The 14,427-nt window shown below is 41.3% G+C and overlaps 1 pseudogene; it reads right to left on the bottom strand.

Moving 5' to 3' along the window:
- The window catches only part of LOC101535196 (THAP domain-containing protein 1-like), a 39,292-nt pseudogene extending 29,151 nt beyond the window's left edge, over window positions 1-10,141 (bottom strand).
- Between the last annotated feature and the right edge of the window lie 4,286 nt (window positions 10,142-14,427).

Genomic DNA, 14,427 nt, shown 5'->3' with positions numbered 1-14,427 from the left:
ATGAAAGCAAAGATACAGTAGAAGTCATCAATAATGGTAAGTCACTTCTTCGGGAAAATTAACAAAATTAGGTGTTTCTGGTGAGGTTAAGCAGGGCTGCCAAAAACAGACACACAGAGAGGGTGGGGAACATGGGATGATGAGCAGCTCCGAGGCAGCCTCTTCCAGACGCCTTTGAGGTTCAGGACTGTGGCCAAAGCAGCAAGGTTTAGCCTGGGAAAACACCACTTACAGGAAGTAGTGAGCAGGTCAGTTTTCCCGGTGATGTGGAGGTACAAAGTTTACTTAGCAAAAAATTTTAGGTTTCCATGCTTCCTTAGACAGTTTGAATATGGTGCATCTGGCAAGTAAACAGTTTTAACAATCTTCAGCACATTATAATGAGGTTGTATACTTGGAATGAAAGGCTTTAGAAAACCAGATGGTCTTATAGTGCCTTGTAGAAGGAAAACGTACCTAAGGTATACTCAGTAAATCATATGGTTTGGGGCCTCTATAGTCTCGTCTGTGAAATGGGCACAATGTTACCTACTTTACAGTTTTGCAAGGAGGGTTCAAATTACATGTGGAAAGTGTCTGGTGCCTAATAAATTTCTGTACAGTTTCCTAAGTCATTCTTCTTTTTTCTTGACTGTGGACTACAAACACTAACATTTTTAAGGATAATCTTCATTATTTAAAAATGTATTTTATTGATTTGAATGGCAGAGTTACAGATAGAGAGATTCCATCTGCTGATTGTTCACTCCTCAGGTGGCCACAGCTGCCAGGGTTTGGCCAAGATGAGCTGAGAGACTGAAACCCCATTTGGATCTTCCACAGAAGTATAGGGACCCAAGTACTTTTGCCATCTTCCACTGCTTTCCCAGCTGGATAAGCAGAGAGCTGGATCAGAAGTGGAACAACTGGGACTCTATCAAGCATTCATTTGAATGCTGGCAATACTGGCTCCAAGAATAACATTGAATATAGTAACTTCTATATGTCTGCCATTATTTTAAACTCATCATTTTTAAAGAAAAAGATTTATTTATTTTTATTGGAAAGTCAGATCAACAGAGAGAAGGATATACAGAGAGAGAAAGATCTTCTGTCCACTAGGTCATTCCCCAAGTGGCTGCAATGGCCAAAGATGAGCTAATCCAAAGCCAATCCGAAGCCAGGAGCTTCTTCCCGGTTTCCCATGCTGGTGCAGGGTCCCAAGGCTTTGGGCCATCCTTGACTGCTTTCCCAGGCTACAGCAGGGAGGTGGATGAGAAATGAAGCATCTGGGACATGAACCAGCATCCTTATGGAATCCTGGAGCATGCAAGGAGAGAATTTAGGCACTGGGACATCACGACGAACCTAAACTCTTCATTTTTATTAGTCATTTGATTATTATAGCATTCCTATGAGGTAGGAATTGCTATTATCTCCATTTTACAGATATAACACCAAGCAACAGGAGCCTCTGATGTTTTTATGTTTTTTAAAGATTTATTTTCACTTTATTTATAAGACACAGAGAGGTATTCATCTGCTGATTCACTCCCCAACAGCCTACAAAATCCAGGGCTGAATATGAGGAAGCCAGGAGCCAAGAACTCCTTCTTGATCTCTCTTGTGGGCAGCAGGAACCCGAATACTATTCTCTGCTGCCTTCCAGGGTGCACCTTAGCAGGAGCTGGATGAGAAGTAGAGGAGTCAAAACCAGAATCAGGCACTGAGATTTGGGATGCAAGGATCCCATGCAGCATCTTAATTGCTGTACCAAGTGCCTGCACTGTACCAGCGTTTTTAAAAAGCTCCTCAGTTGATGTGATGCTAATGCAAACTGCTGTGGACAATGAGAATAACTGCTGAATAGCACAGGGAGACCCACATTCCTTTTGATTATGCCAGCCTCCAAAGATACCTTGTGGTTAGTTATTTTCATATTATTTATTTATTTGCTCATTCAAAAATGCTGTTGTGTACTTGCAGTGTGACAGGGTTTTCCTATACAATGAAAAATGTATCTTTGTACACTTCTACTGTATGTACTTGTACTTCCTATTTAAAGTAAAAGTATTTGAACACTTACCATGTAGCACAGGAGCTTTCCAATGCCTGCATACCACAGGTCCCATCGTGTCCCACATTTTACATAGAAGATACATGAGACACACATGGGTGATGTCGTTTGCCTAAGGTACACAGGCAGTAGCTGACAGGTGAGAGGGCTCAGAGTGGTCGCCTTCGCCAAAAAGCAGTCCTTCCTCTCAGCCATGTCCACCTACTTCCTGGGCAGAAAGCCAATGTTTTTTAAAATGACTTGAACACTAATAAATACCAAAAGAGTTACTCATGGATCTTTAAAGTGAAGGAGTGTAACTTGTTCCAAATAAATGCACTTCATTGACCAGTAAGCAGTTAGATGGCCATGGTTCATAGAAATGCAGTCCAACTGTGATAACAGCAGCAAGGGATGAGGCAACAATTAGTCTTCAATCCGGTATCCTCGGTGAAATACAAGTGTTAAATTTAATGTCATCAAAATTGTCATAATTTTTCTTAATTGACTTGTTTTATTTAGAAAGTAAGTCTTATAAGTACATAATGATTCTATGCTATATTCTTTTCTAAACATTTTTACATTTCGACTTTCACATTTCAGTTTTAAATCTGCCTGCTATCAATTTTGATTTATGGTTTGAAGTAAGGATTGTATCTCTTCACTTTATGTCTGGTTTCAAAATGCTGTATTTCTTCTGTGACAAATTCTCTAAAAATTAATGATGCTCAAACTCTGGGGAAATGATGTGTTCTTTATTTGAGTATTCTATTTGTTTTCTGTTTCAGGAACTCTTGTCAGATATTTGGAATCTAGAATTTATTCTTGATATACTTGATGTATATTTGTCACATGAACTTAATACTAATCATTGTTATTTTGAATTGCATGTTCTCAGAACAACATTAGTCAAGACCATTCAAAGAAATGGATACTTTCCTTTTGGTTGATGTTGACATTTAGAAAGATTGCAAGCTAATAGGTACTTTGAAAGACATGACTCTCTTGGGAAACTTTCGTGGCAGAGCCTGTTCACATATCCAAGCTCTGTAGTTCAGTCTAGCACTAATGTCCTTATGAAACCTTTCCCAGGCATCTCTTCCAGGCAGGGGGATGGATCTGTTTGGGGGAGGGACAGAAGACACTGAGCCAAGGGGCTGGTGAAGGCGTGAGACCTGGGGTCCATTTCTGCCATCACTCATTCCTTCCTTCACTCCGTGGACATCTTCCAGGCTCAAGTGCCAACAACTGTAATGCAGCCGATGTCTCTGATATCAAGAGCCTTCCAGTGTACCCCAGGACAGGGGATTTGGGAGGAAAACAAGCTAGGGAAAATAGGCTCTTGCCATCACTATTGAAGGAGGGAGACACAATTGGTCAGTACATACTTGTTTACTTATCTTTACCAGTGGTTGTAGGCATTTGTCAGCTTTAGCCATTTTATTTAAGGTCCCCAAACTTTTTCTCCGTTTATTCTTTCTTTCTTAGGAGTCTGATTGTACTTGACAGATATGGCATCTTTCTCGATCTTTCAGAGGCTTCAGCTTTTCTTCAGCCTCCTGTATTTTCATTGTTTCCCATAAGATGCCATGAGCTTTCTTGAGGATTTTCTGTTGTTAAAAGTTTTTTTTGTTTGTTTGTTCTTGAATGGTAGAGGACTCTAGAATGAGTCCCTGGAAGAAGAAAACTTTGGACATAATAAAAAAGGATGATCTCATATCATAACCTTTTTGGAGCAATAAATTTATGGTGACCTTGAAATGAAGTGATGAACTCTGAGTCTTCCTTCATGTCTCAGTGAGAGCTGCTGGAGACTTGCCGTGCTTCCTGCCTGGATGTGACATGAGCTCTGACAATGGTTCTTGGAGGGATTAGTAGAGTCTGGCTTGAGTGCTGGGTAATTGCCATTCTATGCAGTTTTTTTTTTTTTTTCTGGATTCATTCAGTTTCCCTAGCAAAGAAACTTCAGAATTCTTGTCTGGGGAAAAAGGGCCTGGTACCAGGAACCTGCTCAGGGATGTTTGGGAATATAGAGTTCATAGCATAAATGTTGCAAATACAGGCCCTTTCGGTCAATCCCATACTTTTCTGTGGTAGCAGTGAGTACAAGGAGCTCTCCTGAATCACTTATTCCGTGTTGTATGTTGCTCTACTTGTCGATGCTGTTGACCCTGCCTACTCCTCCCAACAACCTTATGAGGTACATGTTATTATCCTCCTTTCATGGAAGAGAAACCTGCAGCACAGGGAGGTTAGGTGACCAGCCTATGATCACACAAGGACCAACCGGCAATGACAGCATTTTGAACCCACACGCTTTGACGGACGACAAGGCTACCTCCTTTACAGAAAAGTGTCATAGGCTGGTATTTGGACACCAGATAGTCACCCCTAATACAAAGCTCTGACACCAAAATACCAACCCCCAAATTTGAAGGTTTAAGGGCCTGTATGATTCCGTAAGTAGAAAATTCTGCTCAATGACGTTTTCTGCCATGTACAAAGTTATTTTAAGTATTACATAAAATTAACTTCAGCCAATGAGGATGGCCTATACATGAAACATGAGTTATTTTTGTAGTCACACTTGTGTATTAAATCCAACTATTTCAAAAATCCAAAAAACAAAAATCCAAAAGCTGAAGCACTTCTGATTCCAATCATTGTAGACAAGGGATACTCGCCTTTTATTCTTCCTGGGCCTTCACAGGGTTGCAATCTCAGGAAAATAGGGACTTTTTTTGTGTGTGTAGTTTTGATCTAGCTTATGGCCTGGGAAAGCAGTAGAGGATGGTCAAAGCCTTGGGATGTGCTGCACCCATGTGGGAGACCTGGAAGAAGTTCCTGGCTCCTGGATACAGCCTTTTGACAGTGAACCAGCAGATGGAAGGTTTTTCTGTCTCTCTTTCCCTCTGTAAATCTGCCTTTCCAATAAAAATTCACAAATCTTCAAAAAAGAAAAAGAAAGAAAGTAAAGAGGTTGGGCTGCCTGGAGGAAGATGAGGAATGTGTCTGCAGCTGAGGCCTTCTGGTTTTCATTTGGCTGTTAGAAATCCCCTTGCTCTGGGCTGGGAAGGAGAGTAGCCGTACGAAGTGCCTTTCTTCCCCAGCAGGCTACCTCATCCTTTGTTCCAAGACTGCTACTGCTAGTTGGGGAATGAGCTGGTTCAGTTTTTCTCAATATTGTGCATTATGAATCAATCTTCTTATCATTATTTATTATCTGAAGTTCAGGGACAATCCTAAGTCCACACCATTCCCCCATCATAAACAAAACAGAATGAAGCCTGATTCGTAGATTGTTCTTATGAATGAATACTTCAACCATTCTTTGCCTTACAGAATGGCTCTTATTTGACAATGACTACTTACAGCATGAATTTCCTGAAATGGAATGACCGGAGGGTCACGGAAACCCACATGCATTACAGACTTGAATAGTAATAAAAAAAAATCTTAGTCATGTCAAGGATTTATTGCTACGTTGACATTGTACTTAGATCTTCCACGGAAACCTTTTTGTAAATAGGAGTCCATGTATAATCAGACTCTGCAGTTTTATCACCAATGTCACTGATATTTATTATAGATTTTGGAGCAGAAACAATTACTTTTTGTTTATTTGGACGGCTGGCTTGCAAATCTAGATTTCCCAATGGCTTATGATTTTGGAAAACACGTTTTTTTTAATTGGCTCTGATAATAGTTCTTGTTTTCCTTAATGGAGAAAGCAATTGACTGTAAGCAAAGTACAATATGAAGTGGAAAAAGAAAACTTTCTTGGTAATGGCTTATGTATAAGCCATAGAAAATCATTCCTTCTATGGTAAGCAAAAAAAAGACAAGTTGTATGGAAGTCTAGTGCAAAGAGTACAAGACAATTGAAACCAGGAATTGGCAAGTGTGGGCCCGAGATCTCCTTCCTGACACCTTCCTCCCTCCCTTAGCCTATCCCCATTTTTTTACACCCTTTCTTCACTTCTTCCCTTTTACAGATCTCAGGATCAAGGCTCCCCCCACCACATTGGAGCCAAGCACTGTGGATACGGCAGAGAACGTATCAGTGAGAGAGAGCCCTGTTATCAAAAAGCTTATATCCTCATAGGAGGAGAAAAATCCTGAACAAAGCAAACAGGCTCAAATCAGGCTCTTGTAAACAGGGTACCTATAAAATTGAGGCCAACTTTTGAGTGATTGAGCCGCCGTTAAGTCCTGCTTGTCAATAAGTGTAAATCTGTCCAGGGCATCCTGGAATTGTCACGGGCAAAGGACTTCAGAGAGAATTAGGATAGGGTAAGGTAGTAAGGACTTGGTGGTTACTTGACACTTGTGGTTGAAGAGGGCCTCCTGTAAGCTGAGACCTGAATGATAGGAAGGAGCCAAGCATAGCAAGGTGCCTCCCAGGCAGGGACAACAACTGGATGGAGAGCTTCCAGGGTTGCCTGAGCTTGGAGCATTTGCAGAACAAGAGAAGGCCAGCAACTGGTATACCCTGGCCAGGGAAAGCCTGGTTGGGAACGGGATAGGAGACCCAGGAAAGGCCTGGTGAAATCTGGTTTTGTTCAGGAATTTGGCTTTCTTCAAAATAGGATGGCAACCATGGGAAAGGGGTTCAGGAGAAGTGACATGATTTGCTTTATGTTACAAAAGCACCACACTGCAATGTTATGTGGTTATGCCTTTTAAAAATAAAATAATTGTTTGGGATCTTTATTACTCTTTCATTTGATGTAGTTGCATTGAAAAGTTTTCTATCTTTAAAAGCAGCATATGTATACAAAAGCTTATCATTTATAGACCAAATAAAATGCTACCTTACCTTGACATCACAAAAGAAACAGGGTTGATTTGATTAGATACTTATTAAAGATGCATAACAGGTGCATCTATGGTGGTTGGATGAATTATCCCTTCTAGTTTTGCATAGGCTTGACGTTTTAAATCAAGAAATATATTTTTTTAAAAAACATGGAAATTTTCCTTGGATTTAAGAACAATGAACATAGGATCCCCCAATTCTATTTAAAGGATTTAAAAAATATTTATTTATTTTATTTTAAAGATAGGCAGAGAAAGAGAGGTCTTCCATGAGCTAATTTACTCCCTAAATGACTGAAATGGCCAGAGCTGAGCTGATCTAAAACCAGGATCCAGGAGCTTCTTTCCTGGTCTCCCACACGGGTCCAATGGTCCAGTGGGTCCATGGGGCCATTTCCCAGGTCATAAGCCAGGAACTTAATGGGAAGTGGAGCAACCAGGACACAAACCAGTGCCTATATGGATGCCAGAGTTTCAAGTGGAGGGTTAGCACACAATTGTACCACACCAGCGTCAAGGATTCCCAATTCAAATGTTCACAAGGTAACTTAGTAATGATGCCCTAGTAGGCATATACTCATGGTGCTGCCAGCCTTGGAAGGGAGATGGAGTCACAGGAAGCCACAATGGTCAGATAAATTGGACAGTGGGCCTGGCACAATGGCTCAGTGGCTAAATCGTGGCTCTGGTTCGTGTCCCCGCTGCTTTACTTCCCATCCATCTTTTTGCTTGTGGACCTGGGAAAGCAACAAAGGATGGCATAAAGCCTTGGGACCTTGCATCTGCATGGGAGACCTGGAAGAAGCTTCTGGCTCCTGGCTTTGGGTTGGCTCAGCTCTGGCCATTGTGGCCACTTGGGAAATGAACCAACAGACAGAAGGTCTTTTGCTCTATCTCTCCTTCTCCTTCTCTCTGTGAATCTTCCTTTCAGAAAACAAATAAATAAAATTTTTTTGATATTTTGTTATTATTGTTTTATGATACAGTTACATAAACACTGAGATTTCCGTTCCTCCTCCCTAGTCTACTCCCCTCTTACTAATTTCCCCTCTATTATTACAACAGGTAATCCTTCATGAATAATCATGAGTTCATCATTCCATTATTGAAGTATTTCCCAACATTGTAGATATGGGCAATGTGAGAGTCCAGCATCCTACTGTCAGGATATAATTAACAGTTTCACTGGGAGTCCTTCTTTTGTCTGGGTGCAAGGATGCATGCTGCACTATGTCTCCACATTTAGACATGTCAGTCTCCACTACACTTCTATTACACATCCTCTTAAACACAGAGTCAGAAAACACAGACCACAACAGGGAGAAAACCAGAACGTTTACATCAACATGAAGTCAAACAGAATGCTACAGAATGACTAAGGCATTGCTAAAGCGATGAAAAAGAAAATCAAAATCCTTCTTGTAGAAAATGATGCTATTGCACAACCCATGTGTTGTTGAAGAAATCAACAAGAGGAAAATACATACATACATACATGCATACTTTTTGGAAGACATGACAATAAAAACAAGAATATCAATGCCCATGACATGTGGCAAAAGCAGTGTTGAAAGGGACATTTATAACATTGGATGCTTACAAACAATCAAAATGTCTCATAGGAATGATTTATTGATGAACCACAAGGACTTATTGAAAAAGACACAAATGAATAGGAGATGCGAAAAGGTAATAGTCATAGTAAAAATAATTGGATTTGAAAGCATAAAAGTACAAATTGAAATAAAAAAGAGCCATTCTCTAAGAAGATGAGCAAAACAACCCCTAAGCCATAATAAGAAAGAGTGTCAAGAGAGAACAAGCAGTTAAGATTAGAGATGAAACAGAAATGGTTCAAACTTTCTGCTCTTTACATGGGTCATGACACTGTTGGCCCAGGCAATAGTAGAGACTCTAATTTTTGATTGTTTAGGTATATTTAAAAGTTTCATTGGGAGTCTACCTTCATTCCTTACTTCATTTGTGGGATTACACATGTATATTTATTCATCTTTGTTTTTCTGTTTTGTATTTTCAATGTAAATTGTTTTATGTTAGAGCGAACATCTGATATCTGTCCTTTTGGTACTGGCTTGTCTCACTTAGCATAATGCTCTCCAGTTTGGCTCATTTGGAGGCAAATGATAGAATTTTATCCTTTTTTTAAAAAGATTTATTTATTTTATTACAAAGTCAGATATACAGAGAGGAGGAGAGACAGAGAGGAAGATCTTCCGTCCGATGATTCACTCCCCAAGTGAGCCGCAACGGCCGGTGTGTGCTGATCCGAAGCCGGGAACCAGGAACCTCTTCTGGGTCTCCCACACGGGTGCAAGGTCCCAAAGCTTTGGGCCGTCCTCAACTGCTTTCCCAGGTCACAAGCAGGGAGCTGGATGGGAACTGGAGCAGCCGGGATTAGAACCGATGCCCATATGGGATCCCGGTGCGTTCAAAGCGAGGACTTTAGCCACTAGGCCATGCCACCGGGCCCAGAATTTTATCCTTTTTGTTAAGATTTATTTAGTTTTACTGGAAAGGCACTTATACAGACAGAAGGAGATATATAGAGAAAGATCTTCTGTGGCTGGTTCACTCCCCAAGTGGCCATAACAGCTGGAACTGAGCCAATCCAAAGCCAGGAACCAGAAGCTTCTTCGGGTCCTCCCATAGGGGTACAGGGTCCCAAGGCTTTGTGCCATCATTGTCTGCTTTCTCAGGCCACAGGCAGGGGGATGGATGGGAAATGGAACAGCTCAGATAAGGACTGGCACCCAGATGGGATCCTGGCGCATGCAAGGCTGCAAGGCAAGGACTTTAACCACTAGGCTACTGAGCCGGGGCCGATTTCATTCTTTTTAGTAGCTGAGTAGTATTCCATACAGTAGATACACCACAGTTTTTTTATCCAGCCTTCTTTCAATAGGCATCTAAGTTGTTTCCATGTTTTTACAATTGTTGTTTGTGCTGCAATGAACACAGGGATGAGAGCTGCTTTCTCATATATCGAATTTTTTGGATATATTTTCAGGCGTGGGATTGCTGGGTCATATGGTAGGTGAGTTTTCAGTTGCCTGAGTATTCTCCATACTGGCTTCCTTAGTGGCTGCACCAGCCTGCAATTGCACCAGCAGTGGAGTAGGGCTATGTGGAGTTAAAAAAAAAAAATTAGGCATGGAAAAGGCAGACACCACGGTAAGTATTTCCTAGAGTTACCACAATTTTCTTCACCTTTTGGATTTCCTGCTCCGTGGACTGGAAGAACACCTGAGTGTGTTTCGGTGAGTTCATTCAGTTTGCCTGCAATAGGCTACATCCAGGAAGCCTATAGTATATATGCATTCTTACGTCTCAGTGTCTACTTCGATTGTAGGTATCATTGCTTCTGGCATTATGATTATAGTCAGACTGGGTACTGATGTATCGTTTGGAACGTTTCTTCTCTGAAGCTTCGGGGAAATAGCCACTGTTATTAAATTTAGGCATGTTGAAGAGCTTGTGTAGGAGGAACAACCGTCCCAGGCAGGATGTGTGCTTCCTTTCTGTGAATGGATCTTGACTCCGTTTCTTTCTGTAGCAAGAGGGGAACACCTTTTCTGTGCAGGAGTTGTTTTGAGGAATGACTTGCTTACAAGAGATGATGAGGCAATGGCCCTTTAGGGGAATGTTCTGGGCAGCTTCTTTTGGTGTTGTTCTGGCAGCACGGAATTCAGAGCTTAATGAGTGCATAGTTTGGCTTTTATTATTACCAGCAAGTCTCTGGCCATTGTCTTGCCTCAAGTTGCTAGGGTATTCCTGCAGTCAGGATGAAAAGTGTCTTGGTTAACAGTTTAGGTTTGAAGTCAGATTAGGTTCAGAGCTTAACTGGCAGAGTGACCACAGGGCATTATTAAAGCACACCTCCCTTGTGTGGTATTTGGCATGTAACATTCAACAATCAAGGTAAACATGGCACAATTAGTGACGGTTTGGAGTGCTGCAAGGACCTCTTGGATAGAAAGCTGTTCTCAGACGTCAAATGCAAAGTATGGTCAAGAGAGAGAGAGAAGAGAAAAATCGGGGGGGGGCGGGGTAGGATGAGTCAGGGGAGCCAAGAAGGAGCATGAAATGATGGAACTTTCTTTAATTATTGTACTCAAATCCCAAGTGAACTGCTTGGGTCCTTTGAGAAGTTACACTGCTAAACCTTAGTGTCCCATCCGTAAAATGGAAATGTCATTTATTTATAAACTGGTTGTAAGAAACAGATCAATAAAACAGTAAGCACGCGGTCTTGCAGATCATAGGTATTCATTAGAGAATGGCGCTGATGAATCAGAGTTGTGGATGGAAACTGCGGTTCACATAATAGGGGCAGTGTAGCTAAGTGGCTAAAGAATGGCCTTCTGCATTCCTGAGATTGCACCAAGTTCGTCATTATCCACTTAGGAAGGACAGATTCTGACCCTGCCCAGCTCTGATGGCTCAACAGAGGTTGCTAGATCAGACATAACAAGGGCCCTTTTCAAGCACACACAGATTATTAATGATCCTGAACATTCCATTTTACATTTTACTGTGGGCATCACATTTTTCTGTTGCAAGCAGTGTCTACTAAATTCCCATTTAAAAATAAACCTTTATTTTATTGTATTACTCCTTTGAATCTGATCACTCAGGCTTGGTGAAATCTTTGTTCTGGAATTTTTTTCAAAGCTCATGGGACCAGCATTTTCAATGCATCATTCTTGCCAAAATTGTGTGAGCAGAATGGAATCACAGAGAAAAAGATAAACCCAGAAAAAGGCACATTCTACCAAATAACTGGCCTGAACTCTTGAATAAACTTGAGAACCAGGTCAATAGAACTGGAAATCAGACTGATAGAGGTGAATAAAAGAGAAGAAAAGCAATGCATGAAACCTGGTTGGATATGGATAATCCCCTTCCCTTAAAATGCACAATTATACAATATATTAGGGGGCACTTGGAGGAAATTTTATTATGAGTAGTGTATTAGATATTATTTCTATCTCCTTTTAAAAATTGATTTATTTGAAAGGCAGAGTTATACACACAGAGAAAGACACACACACACACACACACAGAGGAAATATTTTCTATTTGCTGGTTTACTCCCCAGATGCTTGCAATGACCAGGACTGTGCCAGATTGAAGCCAGGAGCCAGGAACTTTATCCAGGTCTCTCAGGTTAGTGGCTAGGTTAGTAGATTTATTTGTTTTTTATTGGAAAATCAGATATACAAAGAGGAGGAGAGACAGAGAGGAGGATCTTCTGTCCGCTAATTTACTCCCCAAGTGGCCACAATGGGGAGTGAGCTGATTCAAAACCAGGAGCCTCTTCCAGGTCTCCACACGGGTGCAGAATCCCAAGGCTTTGGGCCATCCTCAGCTGTTTTTCCAGGCCCCAAGCAGGGAGCTGGATGGGTAGCAGGGCACCAGGACATGAACTGGCGCCCATATGCGATCCGGCATGTACAAGGCAAGAACTTCAGCCGCTAGGCTACCATACAGGGCCCTTAGGACCATCTTCTGATGCTTTCCCAGTTTCATTAGCTGGGAGATGGATCAGAAGTAGAACAGCTGGGATTCAAACTGAACGCCTATGGGATGCTGGCTTTCAGGTGGTTGCTTAACCTACTGTTCCACAATGCTGTCACCTGAATATTCGATAATATTGAATTAGTGAAAAATTTCATGGCAATGACAATGATGTGACAATAATGTTGTGGTCTCTGTGGCAACACCTTTTTTTTTTTTTTAAGATTTTATTATTATTGGAAAGCCGGATATACAGAGAGGAGGAGAGACAGAGAGGAAGATCTTCCATCCGATGTTTCACTCCCCAAGTGAGCCGCAATGGGCCGGTGTGCGCCGATCCGATGCCAGGAACCAGGAACCTCTTTCAGGTCTCCCACGCGGGTGCAAGGTCCCAAAGCTTTGGGCCGTCCTCAACTGCTTTGCCAGGTCACAAGCAGGGAGCTGGATGGGAATTGGAGCAGCCGGGATATGAACCGGTGCCCATATGGGATCCCGGCGCATTGAAGGCGAGGACTTTAGCCGCTAGGCCACGCCACTGCGCCCTGGCAATACCTTTTTTTAAAAGTAGATATAAATGTTAAGTACTAAGAAATACAATATCATGATTTCCGTAACTAGAATAGTTCAGTAAGAAAGTGAATAAATATGTACATCCATCTATAAAGCTATAGACACAGATATGTAAGGAGAAAGCAAATGTTGTTTGGGACGTGGACAATCTATAAGGAAGGTTCCTGAGTGTTCACTGAATTGTTCTTTCAACTTGTCAGTGTCTGAGTATTTTCACATAAAGTTGATGGTGGGCAGGGGAGTCGGGCAAGAGAAGCAGCTGCCATGTGCTCCTTCCAGCCAGCTTCTGTGCCACAGCAGAGACACTGAGGCACTGCCACTCTTTTAGGACTGAGCATGGCCATCAGATAGAAAGGTAGGGAGGAGTTTCAACCTTTGACCAGACGCTCTTATAGCTGAAATGCTGGAGAGGGAGATGTGGAGACAGGCTTGCTCCAGACAGGAAGCTGTAAAACAAGTACGCACTTGAGATGGTAACCATTAAAAAAAAAACAAACTCATAAGGAAATGAAATTCCCTTTTGTTTTCAAGAAGCAGTCGGCCAGTCAAGCATCTGCGGACACTTGTAGGAATCACAGCGTCCGGTGTAATGAAGAGTTAGAATTCTAGGGTCAAGAGACTCCTGGCATTTTCACCTGGAATTTCTGTACAGAAAATGCCACACATTTTAGGCTCCATATTTTAGTAATTATGTGTCTTAGGGAGAAGCAATTTCAAGAATGGGATTTATTAGGGACAGAGAGTGCTGGGCTCATTCTGTTTGTAGCTTAGTCACTAAATCTGAAGCAGTTGGATATTCTAATGACTTCTCTCTCCTTCGTACCCACTGGTGTCAAATTTAAAACCTACCACACAAAATGTTGGGGGCAAAAAGTAGTCCAGTAAACAAACTTATTAATAGCAATGAAATCCCACAGGGAACAGATACACATAGTCAGTGGGATATTAAATTCCTGTGATAAGTTAACATGGATTAAGCAAAACTTTTTATAGTGCAAGTTCTCAGTATCAAATTTTGAACCACAGCAGCATCTAATAATATAATTGTTTAACCATTTCTAATAGGCTGCAAATAATTCTGAAGGGACATGTTGAAGGAAAAATACTGATTCATGCAATAATGATCGAATACGTGTTTTGCTCCTAATTTCCCAGCAACCACTCTTCTGAAGAAGTAAACTTAGAAAAATTGTTTTGTAATGCAATACAATAGCATTGAGTGCTATAAGAATAGTTAATGGGTTGAACATCTGGAGTAGCTTAGGTTTTGTGAACATTATTCATCATAGAATATTACCTTACAATTTTTTCCGAGTAAGTTTAGTTTCTTATGGAATTTCATTATTGTATAGAGGTTATGTGGAAGCATCATGCAAATTTTTAAGATCATGTCTTAAGTATGGATGGTTGGCACTTTTAAACTCCTGCCTCGATTCCTTTCTCCAGTATTCCCAGATAGGCTGTGC

The sequence above is a fragment of the Ochotona princeps genome, chromosome 15 (assembly GCF_030435755.1).
Source record: "Ochotona princeps isolate mOchPri1 chromosome 15, mOchPri1.hap1, whole genome shotgun sequence".
NCBI classification, from domain to species: domain Eukaryota; kingdom Metazoa; phylum Chordata; class Mammalia; order Lagomorpha; family Ochotonidae; genus Ochotona; species Ochotona princeps.
Note: the sequence above shows the minus strand (reverse complement) of the source record. Positions and strands in the feature narration are given on the sequence as shown.